Source organism: Lepidochelys olivacea (genome assembly GCF_965140295.1).
Source record: "Lepidochelys olivacea isolate rLepOli2 genome assembly, chromosome: 2".
Lineage (NCBI taxonomy): Eukaryota > Metazoa > Chordata > Testudines > Cheloniidae > Lepidochelys > Lepidochelys olivacea.
This window is the reverse complement of record NC_140412.1, coordinates 59809164-59824205: the sequence shown is the minus strand read 5'-3', so window position 1 is coordinate 59824205 and position 15042 is coordinate 59809164. Positions and strand designations below refer to the sequence as shown.

Genomic DNA, 15042 nt, shown 5'->3' with positions numbered 1-15042 from the left:
GCTTAGAGCTTCCAGTACTGAACCTCAGCACCACTGAATCCAGTTAATCATCCAGAGTCAATGTAAAAGAAGATAACGTGCATTTTATCTCTTATCAGTGCAGGTCCTCTTCCAAACAAGGCCTGTTAAATTGTCAGATTTATTATAAGCCTAAAATGCAGTTATAGAATAGATGGGGATAACACCTCAAGAACTACTGCTTCACTATGAAGAGAAGCAAACAAAAGGCAGAGCACCATGACAGGTAAGCAGGTAACAGAACTGCATCCCACCAAGACCCTGACATTAAATACAGATTTAATTGCTAAATACAGTACTTATTTATTACCATTATTGGTGTATTCTGCAGTCTACCCAGTTCTTGATCAAAGAAGCTTACAATTTAAATGCAAGCTCTGGTTACAATTTTCCAGCAGTCTAATTTAAACTGTTCTGAGTCCCACACTACAAAGAATAATTACATTAGTAAACTGTAACAGCTACATCAGTTTTCTTATACTTTTCTGCTTTAGAGTTCACACCACCAGAAGGCTACATTCTTGCTTCAACTCTATTCAAGTACATTATGAGCTCTTTTGCACAAACCAGAATAAAGTGGGAAGCCATATGAAACTTGCTTCTTGCTCCCCAAACTTTTTTTTAAAAAAGAATGTAAGCACTGTGCTTCATCAGCTAATTTATCTAAATCTGTATAAAAATATGGAAACAGAAATATTTTAAATTTTTGCATATACTGTATACCTCCCAACATTTCAAGTAGCTAATATAGGATGCAATGCTACTCAAGTTTGGCCCGTCCACTCTTCTGTCTCCAACTAGAGAGGGGCAGAGAGGTCAAACATGAGTGGTGCTGTGACCCTATGCACCATGCAGTAACATTACTCAGGTTTGGGGGCCCTCTCAAACATGAGGCTTGGGGCAAGCTGCCCTTCAGCTGGAACAGCAAGTTTGGGGGTCAAAGCAGGGAAGTCCTATGAAAACTGAGACTATAGGGAGGTATGATACTGCACATTTCTACCTCCTGAAAACAGGAAATCACGAGTGTACCAGCTACTAACTTTCCCAGATCTCACAGGAAGTCACTATTAGAAGTAGGGTCGGACCCAGGTCCCTGATTCTTTGCTCCAATGCTCTAGCCACACAGTCATGCCTTGCACACAATCATTTACTCACCACAATTATTCAATTTTTTGAGCATAGAGCACTTCTGGCTCCTGGTATATATTCTTTAATGAAGAACACATTCAGAGTTATAAAAAGCAGTCTGAGGCTGCTGACTGCGAAAATATAGTGTGTGTGTGTGTGTGTAAAAAACACACACAGCTTCCAACCCTAGAACAGCTCAAAGAGTTCCTCTGCACGTGAGCGCTCTATTGCGCTGCTCTTACGAAAACACAGCAACAAGAAAGGCACAGACAGGGATTTGGGAACCAGTGAGCTGGCGTAGAAATCAAAGGAAACAAATAAACAAAAAATCAGAAGTATCTAAATATCATCTGTCAAAATTAAACCAAGGTGATTTTTATTGCAAACAGCTTACTGAATCTAAAACCTCCACTGCCACACTACTAAAAAATGTAATAGAAAATAAAGGTTTGGATTTACTAAGCACTCCACCCTCATCCACACACCCCTATTTGCAAACCACATACTCTACAACCAACTCATTACAGCCATCTATTACCACAGAAAATGTATGGAGTTAGGACACACCCGAAACCAAACAATTCTGCCAAAACAAGCAAGATGTCTAATATAAAAGTTGGCTGTGTTATACTACATACCAGGAATACAAACTGATTTATTCAACAAAATGGTCTATTGTATTCCAGAAAACTTTACTATTTTTGCTACAGCTGTAACTACTCAAAACCTTCACGCTTCAAAATTATCACAATTCATACAGGGATACTCTTGCAAGTACACATAATAGTTAAGTAGCAAAACTTGTGAACCTAATTTTTAAGCATTTATATTGAATTATAGGTGTCCCTGTTAATTCTATATTTAGCCACTTCTATCTGAAAGTAACTTCAATGTTTTTACTTAGACAATACAACTTCTTTTAAAAGAAAGCAGTAACATTTAAAAAAGGTTTATGGTAACTATTACCAAATGTGACTTTATATATGCACTGTGCAAACAAGGAATAAAGAGAGGAATATTAGTTATTAGCTAACGCAATGGAGTTTATGTATGTGTTAGAACATTCATCCCTCTCTCTGGGAAACTCTGGGAAAGTTGGCTCCAGCACCTGCCTCATATTTTTGTTCAGTCCAAGAGCTATAGCAGACTATAAACAAATGTTTAAGCTAAAGGTTCCTTCTTCCTCAATATGCTTTTCTCTTACATTTACTTTTGCATAATGGCTTTAAAGTGGTGTAGTAGACAGTAACAAGAAGACATATTCCATTTTCAGACTGAAAGCCAATAAATGCTCATGAATTTTTTAGTTGAGAGACACTTCAAGTTGCCACTGGGAAGACTGTGTAATAAACACATTAGGCTGCAAATGGGTAGCAGCAGCTCTTTAACACACACTGTAACAATCAAATAAATGGCTAACATTCATGTTCTGTGTTACAGACAGATATTTAAGAGCACATTCTTTAGCTTTCACCTGAATCTTGAAAGGTAAAAAACTTTCTTTCAGTTATTCAAAACTTCAGCTCTAACAAACCCAACTATCACAGTGCTGGCAGCTTTAATCAATGATTCCAAGCAAGCAAAAAATAATAATAAATAATAATAATAACAAAAAATTGTATAATCTGAGATCAACAATATAAAATGGCTTCTACTTTCTGTATTCCCATAGGCTAAATCTCTTAATATAGCCAGTCACTGAGCTGCTTACACGTGAGACTACGTCAGCCAGCTCTAATATGCCCAGGAATAGCAAGACGAGGCTTTAAGAAGACAACAAAGAGTAACATATCACAGAAAGAAAGTTACATTCTTTGCATAACATACACGATTTTTGTTGTCTTAAAGATACAAAACCCTTTTTTGATCAAAACATTACATTCTCAATAAGAAGATGTTAAAGACTATTAAAATAAGATTAGGGAGTCCATACCCTAATATTGCTCATGATTCTGGGTCAAAACTTCAAGATCAGAATTCTACTATCTGACATTATACTGGGAACCATTTCAGATTCTCATTATTCAAATGACAAAAACTGAATCTCAGTTCCACAGGAATAACTGCTGAGATGCCAGGAGCAAAAAAACAGATTTGTATGTGTACAAAGCACTCTTATTCACCCAGTTAGTGACAGTTGTAACCCTATTTAAAACACAAATGTACAAACAAACCCTTCTAGATTGCAGCACACATGGTGACTATCAAGCCATAGCTACAGAAACCGTATTAAGCCTGCAAATATTTTCATTAGAAAGAAAAAAAAATCCTTGAACAGATGTCTTAGGAAATTAGGTGTTTTCTTCTCTAAAGTGTCACAAATGCTAACATTTTTAATGATTAGAATAATTTAGCAGCACAATATTTAAGAGCTACTTAAACTTGAAATAGGTTTTTATGAACAACAAAAGCAGATAGATGAGACAAAATTAATACCGTATTATTGAAAAAAGTGTGTGTTTAAACAGACAGCCTTCAGCTTGAAATGCAAGTCAATTTTAAAAGTGTGTTAAGTGTATTTAAAATACTTAATTGCCACTGAGAACCCATTGCCAGCTTTTATAGATTTACTACCACATTTGCCTGTTTTTTTTTAAAAAAATTTCTCCTCAGTTGATGTTTGGGGGGAAAAAAAAAACAACAACAGGGGGAGAAACTGGATGGATTATACAGCAGAAACTGTGGACATGACCATATGTTATATGCTATCAAGTAAAATGGCAGAACCAAGAAGTAGTTTTTCCATTTTAACTCCTTCACTTACCGTAATTTTGAAGGTTACCTATAGCATTAGTAGGTTAATGATTTCAAAATGTGAATTTTAAAATGACATTCTCTGCTTCTTAGACAGAAATGTATGATTGGTCACTGCATGAGAGAAACAGGGGAATTTCACCTGTGACGCACCTCCCAACACTATGGGTATGCCTACACTACATGTTTTTTTAACTCAATTTAACTCAGTGCCAATTAACTCATAGAATCATAGAATATCAGGGTTGGAAGGGACCTCAGGAGGTCATCTAGTCCAATCCCCTGCTCAAAGCAGGACCAATCCCCAAATAAATCATCCCAGCCAGGGCTTTGTCAAGCCTGACCTTAAAAACTTCTAAGGAAGGGGATTCCACCACCTCCCTAGGTAACGCATTCCAGTGTTTCACCACCCTCCTAGTGAAAAAGTTTTTCCTAACATCCAACCTAAACCTCTCCCCCTGCAACTTGAGACCATTACTCCTTGTTCTGTCATCAACAACCACTGAGAACAGTCTAGATCCATCCTCTTTGGAACCCCCTTTCAGGTAGTTGAAAGCAGCTATCAAATCCCCCCTCATTCTTCTCTTCCGCAGACTAAACAATCCCAGTTCCCTCAGCCTCTCCTCATAAGTCATGCGTTCCAGTCCCCTAATCATTTTTGTTGCCCTCTGCTGGACTCTTTCCAATTTTTCCACATCCTTCTTGAAGTGTGGGGCCCAAAACTGGACACACTACTCCAGATGAGGCCTCACCAGTGTCGATTAGAGGGGAACGATCACGTCCCTCCATCTGCTGGCAATGCCCCTACATATACATCCCAAAATGCCATTGGCCTTCTTGGCAACAAGGGCACACTGTTGACTCATATCCAGCTTCTCGTCCACTATTACCCCTAGGTCCTTTTCTGCAGAACTGCTGCCTAGCCATTCAGTCCCTAGTCTGTAGCGGTGCATGGGATTCTTCCGTCCTAAGTGCAGGACCCTGCACTTGTCCTTGTTGAGCCTCATCAGATTTCTTTTGGCCCAATCCTCCAATTTGTCTAGGTCCCTCTGTATCCTATCCCTACTCTCCAGCATATCTACCTCTCCTCCCAGGTTAGTGTCAACTCAACTTAACTAACTTATTTGTACATACTCATCTGGAGTTATTCACTTCAGATGAAATCCTTTCTACTCACAGAAAGCCCAAGGTAGAATACTGAAGGGTTAAGGAGGATAAAACCCCCTTGTTACCCTTGGGACAGTAAGTAGGGCAGCCTTATGGGCGGGAATAGTAGCCACAGCCCTGCTGAGCCAGTTGCATGGGATGTCATGGTTCTACCTTTGGATCCCATAGCCCAGGGGTGGGCAAACTATGGCCCACAGCTGTATCTGGCCTACGAGCCGTTTTAAGCCAGCTGGCAAGATCCCGCTGGCTCAGCCCTGCTCCGGCCAGAATGTTGGGTCGAGGGCTGCACCATACGGCTTGGCCCTGCTCTGGCGCTCCAGCCAGGGCGCTGGGTCGAGGGCCGCACCACACGGCTCCCAGAAGCTGCAGCATGGCCCCACTCTGGCTCCTACGCGCTCCAATGGTCCCTTCCTGCACTCCAATGGGAGCTGCAGGGGCGGTGCCTGAGGATTGGGCAGCATGCAGAGCTGCCTGGCCACGCCTCCGCATAGTAGCTGGAGAAGGGACATGCCACTGCTTCCGGTAGCTGTTTAAGATAAGCACTGCTCGGAGCCTGCACCCCTGAGCCTCTCCCCATGCCCCAACCACCTGCCCCAGCACTGATCCCCGTCCCGTTCTCCAAACCCCTCGATCACCACCCAGAGCATCCTCCTGCATCCCAAACCTCTCATCCCCAGCCCTACCCCCGAGCCCTCACCCCCAGCCAGAATCTGCACCCCTTCTCCTGCACCCCTGCCCCAGCCCTGATCCCCCTCCCACCCTTCGAACCCCTCGGTCCCAGCTCAGAGCACTCTCCTACACACCAAACCTCTCATCCCCAGCCCCACCCTAGAGTCCACACCTCCAACCAGAGCCCTCACCCCCGCCACACCCCAACCCCAATTCTGTGAGCATTTATGGCCCGCCATACTATTTCTATTCCCCGATGTGGCCCTCGGGCCAAAAAGTTTGCCCACCCCTGCCATAGCCCGAACATGCCTATACCCTTGTACGTAAGTGCCAGTAAAGAGATGCTTTCTGAAGCTCATAATGGACGCACAGACAATCCTGCATAGTCGTTCCGGTCATGGACTCCCCAGTCAGCTCCTATGCCAGGTTTAAGAAGTGCAGAGTGCCTTGCACAAGCCCTCTGCATGAGAGATTAATTTCTCCCTTTTTGCATACCGCTTTTAATAAATTCCAGCCTGGCCACCAAAAAAAGAAAAAAATCACATTCCCTAGTAGCAATATTAGTTATTACATTTTAAAACAGCATGTGTGGTTAGCATTTCCTTTGATTACATTTATAAAAAAGTGTATCAACGTGATTTAATAGTGCTAACGCAATGTCTAGCTGGATCCTAGTGCAGTCCCATTAACAGGCTTCAGACCCCCTCATTTCAAATTCTGATTGCAGAGTATATAGCAAAAGTTCTAATGTTCAGGAACTGCAGATACCATGTGATCTAAATAATACAACATATTTTACCATTTTTATCATTGAGAGTTAATAACCCATCGGACAAAATATTCTCTCTCTCTCTGTCTCACACACACACACACAGACACCCCCTTCCAAAGTATGTACTGAGTTGTCCATTCTCTCATCAACACGCACAGGATTTAACTGTACACATCCTCCTAGTATTAAAGGCCCAATTTATGAAAGCATCCTTATTCAGGGATACCTTAACACATGTTTAACTTTAAGGACATGCTTAAACCCCACAGAAATCAATGGGTTTACCACTGAAGTCAACTAAATATTTGCTTCGATTAAAGTCTCTTCTTCTATCTATATGAATGGCTCTGATGTGGGTGACTCACTTAGGCCCCAACACAGAAAAGCACTTACACATGTGCTTAAATCTATTCTATTTAGGAAGGGCATTTAAGCACCTAACTTTAAATACATGTTTAAGCCCCAAAAGCTTTCAAAGAGACTTCAGTGAGACTTAAACTCATGCTCAGTTAGGCATGCGCTTAAGTGCTCTTCCTGAATAAGGAAGCACTTCAGCATGTGCTTAAGTGCTGTCCGGAATCAAAGCCAAAGTGAGTCACCCACAATCAGTGCCATCCATATAGATGGGAAAAGAAACAAAATCTGCAGAGAAAATAACAATGACTTATTCAGAATTACACTGTTAAAGAAACAGAGATCCCAAACATTGTGTAAAACAGACATTGTTTTAATGCCCTTCATTTTTTCAAGTTTCAATCAATGCAAAATTAAAATTAGAAAACAATCTTAACTTAGGCACACATTTGAAATAATCTGTAAGAACCACTCTCATCCATTACAGCATGTATGACCTGGCGAGCAGTACGCTGCCTTGGTAATTATTAAAATGAATGCTACTAAATGTTGATTGCAGATCAGTAAACAAGCATTCAAAACCACAAGCCATTCAAATGTGGACAAAATTTTGTACCCCCACGAGCAGGGCCCTGCATGGATACAAAATTTGTATCCGAATCCGATCTGCAATCTGCAAAAAATGGTCCATGGATATAAATTGGATATCCAAAGATTTGCAGGGCTTTAGATACAAAATTTGTATCTGCATCAGATCCATAAAAATGGTCCACAAGTATCTGCATCCACAGCTGCGGATATCTGCAGATATAAAGCGGCTATCTGTGGATTTGCAGGGCTCTACACACAACAATGCTCAACCAAGGAAGAGATTTTAGGATGACAGTGGGTTTGGTAGTGAAATAAATAAAAACATGATATAAGTCTCCTATTTATAGGGATACCGAGCATGAGCATATACAATGTTCCATAGGCTTTACTATACCCGTCCCATTAACCCAAAAAAACCAAACACCCACCTCTTTTTTTAAACATGAAAAGCAATAGTCACATCTACCAAAAATGGTCAGTGAATCTGTGCTGTACTTTTAATGTTCAAAGAAGAGTTAAATTAGCAATAGTGGGGGGGAAAGCATTGCATGTTCTTTTTAAAAGGAAGTGCTTGACTAAAAGTCTGGATTACACTGCCTTAGAGAGTATTAAATGCATAATATTTGTGACCAGTTGTGATTAAAGTCTTTGAGTAATTTCAGAAGGACACACACACACATAGAGCAAAACAAAAAAACACCCAGGTATTTATATTACAATATAGTTCTCACAGAAGCTTTTACTAGTCTTGCTTTAGACAGCTGCTTGATCAGAACAATTCGTGGACCAATTGTTAATTGAAATGACAAATCCACTGAAGAGCTCAGTCTCTGTTGTCACATACGTGGTCTCTTGTATGAGGGTGTACAAAAAGAGGAAATGAAACTGGAATGGTGAGTACAAGGGTGCAGTAAAGCACACACAAGAGATTTAAATCTCTTAACATAAACTAGGTTTGATTTTGTTTTTTTTAAAAGATCAATTTTCCTCTGACATTTCCACATGCATGTTCCCCCTTTGATTCTTCTGTACATTACCCAAACTGTTATCTGGTTATCCACTAGGTCAAGCACAATCTCGTAACAGAAAGTGAAGACATAGCCCATTACTGGAAATGTGATGTACCCCAGGAAATTTTTACCTATAGCTTTCAGAGGGTAAAACTTTACCTCCCAATAACAGAAAAGTGCAAGCCAAGGAAGCTTTCCCTCTAGCCCTAGCACAATGAAGTGTCCATGAATAAGGACAAACTAAAGAAGAGCCTATGCAGTAAGATGACTCTGGAGGGATTTCCTGGCAGGTACAGTGACCATCACTTTATGCATTTTTCTTTTTCATGTGTCTTCAGTCACCTCAACCAGCACAGCTTGCACCAGATCCTTAAGTCTGGCTCAACTTTCATAATTTGTGGCTTTTTATAACAGCTTTACCAAATACCTTTAATTTATTAATGAAGCTGGCTCCAACTACCAATGTTGCTGTCACACCTCTCCCTTCTTTTCCTCATATGATAGATGCTGAAAATAACCTCCTCAACCTGACATGATCAGGCATGATTATAGCATTTGCTATTAATTAGTGTGGCTTGAAACTCTGGGTTCTAGCAGGATTTTCAAACTAGTCATTTAGCTTGTTTAGACACTGTAAAATTTTTGTTTTTCAAATTACAGGCAGTCCTCAGACTTATGACACCATTGGCTCCTGAAAATCGCGTCTTAAGTAGAAAACATTATAACTCAAATTTCCCATAGGAACAATGTTAGATCGAGTATCGTAAAGTTGAAACCGACTTTGTTGTGAAGTTGAAACAGGATGTCAATTTAAAAACAACGTAAGTGCCGTTCATTGTAACTCGAACATTTTAAAGTCGAGGACTGCCTGCCTAAGAGACTTTTGGGTAGTTTTTTCTTCCTCAAATATACGTTAGAGGCTTATCTAGAAGAGATGACAGAATAAAGAGTGGAGGAAAGAAAGATCAAGTGAACTTTGTAAGTTAAATCTCTTTAACTGCTCTTCTAGTTTGATTTTTGAAGCATAACATCTATAGTGGACAATGGACTAAATGAAATTCCTCTGGCCAAGAAAGAATATTTGAAGTCTCAAATACTCCACATACGGTAGTTATTTCTGTAAGAAATAGGAGGACTTATTATAGGGTTGCCAAAAGCCGCATATTATAAGCAACATCCCTTATTTAAATAAAATAGAATTATTCCCATACTAAATCAGCACAGGACACCTTTTATCCTATATTTCAACCAGGGTACTGCCGTTGGTTGTCAGGTTGTCACCTGCAACCTGGTGTACAGTGTTGCAATGCCACTTAAATTTGGCCCAGCCACCCCTTCCTCATGCCTAAGCGGCCTCTGGATTTCTGGGTTTTTGAGTTACAGTGTTGACAACCCTACAAAGTCCTATTAAGCAAATAAAGCAAATGAACTTTGCCAGCACCAGAATTATATTGCTTATTCAGGAAGCTTCTTTTATTCTAATTACTGGTATTTCTGTTTGTTTAATATTATCAAAAGGGCATCACACAATTAAAATTAGACCTGGCCAATTCCAACATGGAATCAATCAAATATACTTGTTTATAGAAAGTAGGTGCTAAAATCATCAGTATGCTCGGCAGAACCTATACTATATCTTATTAGAGCTCCTATAATGAAATAAGGAAACAAACAACACAACAAGTATACAGGAAGTTTCATTGTTCTTGCAGCTTTTACATTTGCTTCTGTGAACATGACAGGCTCACCAGGCCTCAGATCAGTCATGCCACAGGTCTACTTGGCAGAACATAGGTACGCTGCAATTAAAATATTCAGGCTTAAACAGAAGAGAACAAGCAAATAAATAATGGTCATTTGGTTCCATTTCTGTGTCCTGTCAGCATGTAATAAAATATCTTCAAACACATGCTATACTAGTTAAATAACAAATAAATAAATAATAAAACCATGTTCCTTCCCTTTCTGTCTCAAAGTGGCATGAGTTTTTAAAAATTCCTAAATAAAATAAACAAAATCAATTCTTGTATGTATGTATGTAATTAATTATTAAAAAAGATTATAAGCATTACAACCTTTTCAATAACACACTTTTAGAACACTGCCAACTGGTACTGCAGTAATGCTCTGTTACGACTACCTTTGTCATCCTGCCCTTAAAAGGAAAAATATATTGCAGAAGTTCAGCTTAGTTTCCCTGTGAGTGTTGATCATTAATTTTATTTTACCATTTTGGGGGGGGCGGGGGAGGAGGCAGGGTAGGATTATTACTATTCTTTATCGTTAAACTTCAACAATATGCCCAGTGCTGTACAAGACACAAAACCAGACAATCTCTGGCTCCAAGAGCTTTCAGAAAGGGCCACTGTCTTCACCATCTAAGAGTTCTGTACTAGCTATCCCTTTTCAGAGAAAATTTTGAGTGTTGCACCCTGCAAGGTTAAGAGAAAGGTAAAACACTACACAGCCGAGATAGTTAATGGCATCAGCATGTACAACACGAGACAAATACACAGTGAAGATTAACTGAATGTCATTCTGCAACCAGGATCAGATAACTACAAAGAAAATAAGGAAGGTTAGAGAACCGAGAAAGTTATATAACAGCAGCAACATGAAATTCATTAATGTTCCAGTGTGTTTCACCTGTTTTAGGCCTTGGTGAGAAAAAAAAAAGGACTATTATTATTATTACAGATTCTCAATCTAATCTGCACCCTCCTTTTTTTCCAGTGATCTGTGCACAGGAATTATCAGGTAGTTTTAAACAATGAATAGTAATTACTGCAATAGAAAAATAATATATTGTTCTTGGGCTCCACCTTCTCCTTGAGAATGGGATATATAGGTGGGTTTGTATATTTTTCTGGGCATTAGCAAAAGCCTTACAAGAAATATTTTCTCTATACTGTACATTATTATATTTAGCCACATAACCTCATACAACTGTCACAAGACAACTGCAAGTCACCTGTAGTAATTAAAGGAGGCAACAAATAACAAATCACTGAGAAATCAGTTTAGCAAATCCCTATTTGCTACACAGGAAAATTAATTCACAACTGTCATGCTTAAAACCAAAAAACACCCCCTCCCCTCCACACACCTCGAGAATATTACCAAATATGAAGTCAGAGCACTTCAGAAACACACCTTGTAATCTTCCACAGCCGCTGCAGTTCAAGGCAGATCTCATCAGTTTTTCCGTGCCTTTAGATAGGAATGTAAATAAAATCCCCATCCATCACACTTGCTTTTTTTATTTAAAAAAGAACAAAAAAAGAGCCCAAGACAATTAGCAGTAAATTTATTGCCTTAGAATAACAGCCCTCCATTAACCCAAACCAACATTATGTCTTGATGTAAACCAAAGCACATGCTGAGAGAGGACGTGCACACACAGCAGCTTATCTCCTCTGTCATCTGCTTCTAATGACAGCTGACAAACTAGCCACGCTAATCCTTTTCTAGCTTCTGATCAAATAGATCCCCCTTTGACAATCCAGCATGGTGGAGCACTCGAAAATTCCTCCTGCTTCTGTTCTTTCTATTGCTGCTCTAAAAGGCAGTTTCCTTTTCATTGAGATAATAGCCTTTTCTGCAGTCACATGACTCAGAAGCTACATTAGGAGAGCTTTATGATAATAGACTGAATAAGCCCCCTCCTCCATTCTCCTGCTTTTAAGGGTATGTCTCAAAAAACCCCAAACAAAAATAAAATAAAACCTCACTTGAAATAATGTGCCTTTTTTGTCACAAATTAAACAACATTCTATCGTATTAAAGAGAAATATATACAATGTATACTTTCTGTACTAAAAATAATTAATGAAAATATTCTGATGCACAATTCTCTCTCTTCACTAGGGAACACACTCTGATCACAAACACCTCACATGAAATGAAACTGAATAACTAAGCAGGATATTTAGCACGCCAGATTTACTCTCCTCTTTTTCCCTATATAATTTTCATCCTTAATTTAAATTTAACTGCAATGAATATTTTTCTCTTAGCAACATTTTATGGATTAACTTACTGTATTATAAACTACACAAAACTACAATCAACTAACGAATTGGAGTTCATCCCTGATGCTTTCAATTTTTAGACCCATCCCTTCCTTTCAAGGAAATAGCCTCCAACTTTATCTTAATTTTACATAGTACCCAGAATAAGCAATTTAAGCTTTATATATATATATATATATATATATATATATATGTTCTAGGGGACAGGTGTAGTTATGTCAGCATCAGTTTCCGAATTCCCAGACTTCCTGAAATCATCGGTTCAAATCCAAGGAGTTCAGCACCACACCCATCAAGAGTTTTCCCGCTTATTAAAGGTATGGTGGTCAGAACAATGCAAAGGTGTGTATATGTGTACACACACACACACACACACACAGCCAATTCAAAGCTAAATATTACTAGACAAATTGAGAAAAATGCTCCCATGAAACTTTAAAAGCAAGAATCTATCTTTTCTACATGGAAATTAAATAATCACTTCAGACATGGCACTTGTTATAAAGAGATGAGATCCCTACAACCTTGCTCTGGTCCACTCCAAAGCTAGTGTGCAGTACAACACAGTGTATTGGTTGGTGGCCACCTTCCACCCCAGAGGTGGCTGCATTTCAGTGCAGGTGTAAATGTATAGTTTGGTCTGAAAAGACACTACGTAAAATACTACTGGAGTTTTGCAGCACCCAGTTGGACTATTTTATGACCTACATCTACTCTTTCTAAATTTTTGGGGGGAACACCAAGGAGTATTTCCCCCACTTTCTCTGTCTATATGTCATATTATTCCAAATTATCCTCCTTAGATAGGCACATGTGTCAGAATCAGAGCTTAAGGCCAGAAGGGACCACCAGATCATTTAGTCTGACCTTCTGTATATCACAGGACACCAACATCACCCCACACATTAAACCCAACCATCGAAATTAGACCAAAGTATTACAGCCCATAGAAGACTAAATTGTTATGTGCCACAGAGAATAGGAGGGATTCAGGTACACCTGTGCTCGAGGCCCCCTCAGAGGCAGGGAAAGAATTAAGTGAGATAATCCTGGCACACGCTACAGAGGAAAGTAAAAAAAACCCCAAGGTCACTGCCAATCTGACCTGGGGGGAAATCCCTTCAGGACCCCACATATGGCAATCAACTAGACACTGAGCATGTGAGCAAGAACCAGACAGCCAAGCACCTGGGAGAGAGAATGCTCTGTACCACTTCTGAGCCTTGGCCCTTCCCGTCCAATGTCCCATCTCTAGCTGTGGCCATCCCTGATGCTTCAGAGGAAGGAAATAAAACAAAACGAAGCACAGAATACATGGAGGGGCAGTGGGTGGGATGGGCTTCCTGCCCCCTGCAGGTGGCCAGCTGAAATAGCTTTTACAGACATAAAAGACAAACTGGAAGTGAGCCGCAGGGCTGCTGAGCTCTGCCCCTTTATCATCACAAGCAACCCCATCATACAATTGCACTTATAAATTTGTCCAACTCTCTCTTCAAACTAATAATTGTTTCCCCCCCCACAACTCCTACTGGAAGGCTATTCCAGGCAAAGAGGTCTCAGGTCCCGTAAATAGGGTTCCACACAAGCAGACGGGATGGAGACTGCGTGGGACTGGTAGGGCATACATTGTCCCCATCCAGTCCTGCAGCTGTTGGACAGCCTTTTCTGCTTGTATCTCTCCTTCCTGGGGGTCTCCGCATCAAGGGAATAGTCCTGCTATCAAGGATAGCAAATCCCACTTACACCCTTCCCCTCCAAAAGGATGATTTAGAGAATCTACATGAGGAACATTTTTATGTGGGAGGGGCACTCTGGCCCACTGAGAGGAGAATATACAGTAATTGTAAGATCCGCAATTAAGCGGACAAATGTCAAATGCCTAGGTTAATTTTGTCATTTCCTCCTTAAAAGTCCCATTGTATCTACGTATTGCAGTATACATGGTACGTAAAATCACCAACTCTTCTGAGATGACTGAGGCACTACTTAGCAATCTTTACTCTGTATTTCTTTTTATCTATGCAAATTAATGACGCAACATTATTCTTCCATATTTATTCCTTATCTGGAGAAAAAGGTGGCAAAGCACACTGATTAAATTTGCCAATGATACAAACATGGGAGGAATAGTGAATTTGCAGAAGGCAAATCTAATATTCAAGAAGCCAGAGAAAGATTAGAAAGATGGACACTAGAAACAAAATGAGCTTCCACAAGGACAAATGCAAAATAGTTCACTTTAGAAGTAAAAATGGAAGGAACAAGTATAAAATGGGAGCACACTGACTAGACATAATACTGTACTGCAGACAGTCTTACAGGCAATAGCAGATGAAAATTTCAGAAAAACAATGCAATGCGGTAATAAAGGCAATACTAAGATGTACAATATAAAGAAAGGATTTACATGTAAATTAAAAAAAAGAAAAGTCCAGATAAGCACCACCATAGTGGTAAGAAGCCTATAAAGGATTAAAAGAATTGAAACCATACAGCCTTTAAAAAGACAGCTCAGGGAATGACAGTTAAAGGACTAAGGAAATGGGTG

General features: G+C 39.7%; 1 protein-coding gene across 5 annotated transcripts in view; it reads right to left on the bottom strand.

Moving 5' to 3' along the window:
* Positions 1-15042, bottom strand: part of NCOA2 (nuclear receptor coactivator 2) — a 257624-nt gene that overhangs the window by 116894 nt on the left and 125688 nt on the right. Inside the window, exon 1 of one of the 5 annotated variants that reach the window (XM_084620249.1) lies at positions 11617-11700. The exons of the other annotated variants lie outside the window; for them this stretch is intronic. The gene's annotated coding sequence lies outside the window, so the exon portion shown is untranslated. Of the gene's footprint in view, positions 1-11616; positions 11701-15042 lie in introns of those variants that run through there. 5 annotated transcript variants of the gene reach the window in all.